General features: G+C 45.0%; 1 long non-coding RNA gene across 1 annotated transcript; it reads right to left on the bottom strand.

Moving 5' to 3' along the window:
* Positions 1–5,994: 5,994 nt before the first annotated feature.
* Positions 5,995–6,182, bottom strand: LOC310677627. Its single transcript, XR_014511345.1, has 2 exons — positions 6,092–6,182; positions 5,995–6,061 (listed from the first exon to the last, which is right to left on the bottom strand). It is a non-coding gene; the product is annotated as an uncharacterized lncRNA (long non-coding RNA).
* Between the last annotated feature and the right edge of the window lie 374 nt (positions 6,183–6,556).

Below are 6,556 nucleotides of genomic sequence, written 5' to 3'. Positions count from 1 at the left end.
TCAGGTATACTGGGCTGAGGCCGTTTAGGGCTTTAAAGGTCAGCACCCACACTTTGAATTTTGCTCGGAAACGTACTGGGAGCCAATGTAGGTCTTTCAAGACTGGTGTTATGTGGTCTTGGCGGCCGCCCCCAGTCACCAGTTGTGTTGTGCTGGCTGTTCAGCAGGAAGTCAGTCCTCTGTTTGAAGGTGTCCGATATAGATGGAAGGAAGATAAAGTCCTGACCAGAGAAGAATGGCAGATTAAATTGGTGGATTGTGCCTAAATGGCTAAAATGACCGGAATAATCAGAAATCAGGGAGACCAAAATTTTAATAAGGGACGGGGAAAATTTATATAATTTATCTTAAAAACCATTGCAGACAGCTAAAATCATTAGTAGGATTGGAATAACACTTGTAGTTTAATGGTGAATTTTGGGCATAATGGAGATGTGGATTATTATAAAAGATTCAGGAGGGAATGACTGATGGGACCCACAAAGGGGAGGAGAGAAGTCCAAGAGATTCTTTGGAATCTTGTTTGTATGTTGCATGCAGGATGAAAAGGTAAAGGTAAAGGGACCCCTGACAGTTAAGTCCAGTTGCGAACGACTCTGGGGTTGCGGCGCTCATCTCACCTTACTGGCCGAGGGAGCTGGCGTACAGCTTCCGGGTCATGTGGCCAGCATGACTAAGCCGCTTCTTGCAAACCAGGGCAGCGCACGGAAACACCATTTACCATCCTGCTGGAGGGGTACCTATTTATCTACTTGCACTGGTGTGCTTTCGAACTGCTAGGTTGGCAGGAGCAGGGACCGAGCAACGGGAGCTCACCCCGTCGTGGGGATTCGAACCTCCGACCTTCCAATTGGCAAGCCCTAGGCTCTGTGGTTTAACCCACAGTGCCACCCGTATCCCTGTATGTTGGATATGTGATTGTAAACCTTTAATCTGAAAAATCAAATAAAGAAGAAGAAGAAGAAGAAGAAGAAGAAGAAGAAGAAGAAGAAGAAGAAGAAGAAGAAGGAAGTGTGCTATACAGTGGTATCTCGGGTTACAGATGCTTCAGGTTACATATACTTCAGGTTACAGACTCCGCTAACCCAGAAATAGTACTTTGCTTCAGGATGAGAACAGTAATCGCATGGCTGCGGCAGTGGGAGGCCCATTAGCTAAAGTAGTACCTCAGGTTAAGAACAGTTTCAGGTTAAGAACGGACCTCCAGAACGAATTAAGTTCTTAAGCCTAGGTACCACTATATACTGTGAGAAGTGAGGTTACAGGGAACCAGGCAGAGGGCCTTCTCGGCAGTGGCGCCCGCCCTGTGGAACGCCCTCCCATCAGATGTCAAAGAAATAAACAACTATCTGACGTTTAGAAGACATTTTAGGAAATTTTTAATAACTGATGTTTTAATGTATTTTTAATCTTTTGCTGGAAGCTGCCGAGAGTGGCTGGGGAAACCCAGCCAGATGGGTGGGGCATTAATAATAATAATAATAATAATAATAATAATAATAATAATAATAATAATAAATTATTAGTATTAATATTAGTAGTAGTATTTTTGAAGGACGGTCTGAGCCTGATTTAAAGAAAATGTTCCATGAAAAGGGGGAGAACAGGAGGTGTGAAGCTGTCCGTGGGCTGTTGAGATGCCCTGTATTTCTGCCTAAATTCTAAACGGCCAGAATCCAAAGCGCACGTTTGGTTAGCGCAAGGATTTCTGCCTGTGCGATGGCACTTTGCCTTCTCTCCTTCCCACATGCAGACCCTGTACCTCCACCCCCCCCCCCCCAAACTGAGATGATCAAGGATCTGGAAACCAAGCCTGATGAGGAATGGTTGAAGGAGCTGGGTATGGTTAGCCTGGAAAAGAGGAGACTGAGAGGAGATATGACAGCCATCTTCAAATATCTCAAGGGTTGTCCCTTGGAAGATGGAGCAAGCTTCTTTTCTCTTGCTCTAGAGAATACGACCACAACCAATGGATTCAAGTTACAAGAAAGGAAATTCCGAATAAACATCAGGAAGAACTTTGTGGAATGACAATCTGTCTTGGATGCTTTAGTTAGCCTTCCTGCATTGCAGGGGGTTGGACTAGAAAACCCTTGGGGAAACCTTCCAATTCTATTAGTCGTTGTTATTTGGTGATTTGATGTTTTATGGAATTTATTATTATTATTATTATTTTACATTTTAAAACCTATTTGTCTTTTTGTAAACCTCCCCGTGGCTTGCACAACAGAGGGCCATAGAAATAATCTATATAAATAATTCCTCGCACTAACGGAGCAAGGTTTTTTATTTTTTTTTAGCAGTACTCTGCATGCGCACTGACATTTCTAAACTGCACGTATACAGGTAGACTGCCATGTCTTAACTGGCTTTATATTCAGGCAGACTTTGAAGTCCTCGGCGAAGCAGCCTGAACGGTTGTTTATGCACTTGAAAGTTTGAGTGGGGGAAAAAAGAAGACTAGAAAGCAAAAAGGAACTTGGCTAAGTTCGGAAACAGACCAAAAATCTTGTGAAATGCCCCTTTCTCTAGAGGGGAAGAAGAATACTGGAAGAGAACAGAGGGCTTCCTACTTTTGCTGGTGACGAGGGGGAAGTGGGATGACGAGATGCAAAAGAGGAGAGCCCATCTGGAACCTGAAGAATTACGCAAAAGGAGATTTTGCAAAAGCAGAATGCTTAGCATTTATCTAGCTGTGATCCTCACGTTTCTGCAAAGTAAACCAAAAATTACACTGGCAGAAAATTGTGATTCTATGAATTTCCTGGCCTGGATCAGACCAGGGTCATCTGAGGACTGCAGTCTAGAACGCCTTCCAGTCTTTCAACGCAGAGGCACTAAACTGAACGACTCGCTCGTAGGACAAGCACCTTGTGCGTGAAAAGGTCTCAGGTTTAATTTCTGGCCTCTCTGGCTGGGATGATCTGGTTACAGGAAAGACCCCTTCCCACATCCCGAGACCTGACCCCTTGCTGAGATCCACTGCCAATCAAATTGGCAAACAGGGGCTAGGTGGACCAATGGTCTGACTCAGTATAAGGTACAGTGGTGCCCCGCAAGACGAATGCTTTGCAAGACGGAAAACCCGCTAGACGAAAGGGTTTTCCATTTTTCGATGCGCTTCGCAGGACGAATTTCCCTATGGGCTTGCTTCGCAAGACGAAAATGTCTTGCGAGTCTTGAGATTTTTTTTCGGTCCCCACCCCCTTTTTCTAAGCCGCTAAACCGCTAATAGCCTTTTAGCAGCTAATCCGCTAATCCCTTAAGCCTTTAATAGCCGCTAATAGCCGCTAATAGCCGCTAAACCGCTAATCCGCTAATCCGCTAATAGGGTTGCTTCGCAAGACGAAAAAACCGCTAGACGAAGAGACTCGCGGAACGAATTAATTTCGTCTTGCGAGGCACCACTGTACCTTCAAATATCACCTCTGCAGACTGGATTACTGCTTTGGCCCTTCTCGTCTTACTCTAACTGAAGCACCATCAGCACCAGTTTCTCTATCCAAAACGAAATCTGGTCACCTCACCTCAAAATGGATATTTTGAGAAGGTTCAGAGAAGGGCAACCAAAATCACCCAGGTGATGGAGCGACTTCCCTATGGAGGAAGCTTGCAGCTTTTGGGAGCTTTTATTTAGAGAAAAGGCGAGGGAGAGAGGACATGATAGAAGTTTACAGAAGTATTCATGGAATATCTCGTATTCCTGGAACTCATGAACATTCAGTGAAGATTCAGGACAGAGAGAAAAAAGTAACCCCTCCATGCAGGACAGAGTCAATAAACCGTTTCCATTCCTCTATAAGACGTTTGTCTTGATTTCTTATTCTTCCGGTGAGTTTCACCATTTCTGCATATTCCATTAAGTTTTTGCATCCAATCTTCCTTTGCCGGGACTTCTTCTTTCAATTTTTGGGCAGGTAACACTCTTGTTGTGGTTCGAGGGCCCGACCCCCGCGCCGTAGAAAAGAATACAGAAGGACACGTGATATATGGTTTATGGGCGTGAAAAGGCCACAACTTTATTGGTTACAGCAGTGAAAAGGTATTGGCTTAGGCATTGGATGTCCACCACAGGGGTTGAATCACCAGTGGGCGGAGCCTGTTGATGCTAATACAACTATAAGCTCTCCCCTGATGTCACCGAGGGTCGTGCCATGGCCTCCCGCCAAGCAGGCATCGGACAGAATACACGACCGCCAGATTCCTTTAACGGAATACCCAAAATTGAAGGCTTAGGCGATGGCCACACCTAGCCTTCCAACACACCACAACGCAATAATCCAATGCCTAACCTACCCACCAATACCACAAAGTTGTGACGATTGCTACGAGGTAGGCGAAAAAACCTCATGGCCTACTGCCATGCGGAAAAATTCCTACCAGGCCCCCCGACTAACCAGGGCGACCAACCTAAGGTCCATAGCAAGGCCAAGACCCTGAGCTAAAGGGAGTGGAGGGTGGGTGACTCTCGACGAGACGAAGAGAAAAGAGGCCAGGGGAAGGCTGGCACTCTGAGTTAAGGTTAGAAGAACACGCCCCCCGGCGGCACCCGATTGGGTGCCGGCCGGTGGGCGGGGCGCCAGCCAGGTGAACTAGGAAGGCAGGGGGCTGACGCCCCCTGCTAGGGGCGGTGCTCGGGCTCCCGCCCACAACCACTCCCCTCTCTTCCAGGGAGGAGAGTCCTTGCTGTAGTCACATACATGAATAAATTTCGATACAATTTAGGTAGTTCTATCCCTATAATTCCCAAGAGAAAGGCTCCTGGTTTGTTTGTTTTTACAAATGTTATTTTAAACATCCTTTCCCTTTCATTATACAGTGGTGCCCCGCAAGACGAATGCCTCGCAAGACGGAAAACCCGCTAGACGGAAGGGTTTTCTGTTTTCAGAGGTGCTTCGCAGGACGAATTTCCCTATGGGCTTGCTTCGCAAGACGAAAATGTCTTGCGATTCTTGAGTGTTTTTTTTGCTCCCCACCCCCTTTTTCTAAGGCGCTAAGCTGCTAATAGCCTTTTAGCAGCTAATCCGCTAATCCCTTAAGCCTTTAATAGCCGCTAATAGCTGCTAATAGCCGCTAAACCGCTAATAGCGCTAATCCGCTAATAGGGTTGCTTCGCAAGACGAAAAAACCGCTAGACGAAGAGACTCGTGGAACGGATTAATTTCGTCTTGCGAGGCACCACTGTATATCATTTCCCAGTAAGCTTTAACCTTCCTACAAGACTACCGCATATATATATAAAAAAACCTTCTTTCTCTTTACATATCCAACACTTATTTGACTTAGTTTTATACATTTTTGCCAGTTTACTCGGTGTCAGATACCATCGATAGATACATTTAAAGAAGACTGGAAAATGTTTGCTGGATATATGGGGGTTTGTGTACATTTGAAAACGTTGGCAGCATTAAGATAAATGCAACAGTGTAAACAAGTCTTGATGGATGTATTAATGGAATACTGAATGGTTTAGTTTATGTAAAATATGCAGGGATTTATGATATGCAGACTCAACCGTGGAAAGAGAAGAAGGGAAGTCATTGACATTTTAAGGTTGTTTAATGAATATTTTATATTGTAAAATAGAAAACTTAATAAAAATTATATACAACAAGAAAGAAAAGAGAGAGAAATACTGGTAACTAACTGACCAATCGCATTGGTTCTGCCCCCCCCCAAAAAAAATCCTGGCTATACCAGTGCTGGACTCGATGGGCTGGTGGTCTAATCTAGCAGGCTATTCCTATGTTCTTCTTACCCAGCTAAACATTACGTGAAGGAAGGTGGTGTCAGGAGCTTGTCCTACACTCGAGTAGGACCCTGGCAGAGACACATGCCCAACTGGCATGTTCCCTCCCTCCTGGTCCATCGTTCAGGCTCTTCCTAAGCTTTCTTCAGCCAGAACATCACAGCGACCAATGCCAACCGACACTGGCACACTTAGGGATCCACAGAGTTTGCGCATCATGCGTAACAGACCTCAGCAACTCAGCATTTTGGATAATCTACTTTATTTACATCTAAACACACACAGAGCACTGCAACATGGCTCCCTCTCTCTCTAGCATCAGACAGCAAAGAGAGAAAGAACAAAGGACAATAGTCCCACTTCACGGAACACAGGAACACAAACATCCTGTCTCCGTCACTTCCCACGCTGTGGAATCAAAACATACACCATCATGGGATAGACAACAATCCCATGACTGCAATCAAGGAGCAGGAATTCTAACAGGTGGAGCACACCTGCTGTTTGTCATCACAGTGTACCCATCCTTGCCGGATTGTATAACCTAAACAAGCTCTAGCTTAGGGCTCCACTCTCTTGGGGCCCAAAGCTAAAATTTAAAGGAAACAAAACTGGATGTACATTTCCAAAATAGAAGATAAAAACAATAAAATAAAACCTACATCCAGCAACAGTGTTTTGTGTTGTGTCAGCTCCTATGGTGTAAGTCATGCGCCTTGTCTGCTAGCCTGCTCCCTAAAATATCACTGGTTTGCTCATTTCTTCATCAATTACTTTGATAAAATACATCATTTGCTATGTGCAAAT

The sequence above is a fragment of the Podarcis tiliguerta genome (genome assembly GCF_965153285.1).
Source record: "Podarcis tiliguerta genome assembly, chromosome: 5".
Taxonomy (NCBI): Eukaryota; Metazoa; Chordata; class Lepidosauria; order Squamata; family Lacertidae; genus Podarcis; species Podarcis tiliguerta.
The sequence above is the reverse complement of the archived record's forward strand: the minus strand, read 5'-3'. Positions and strand labels throughout refer to the sequence as shown.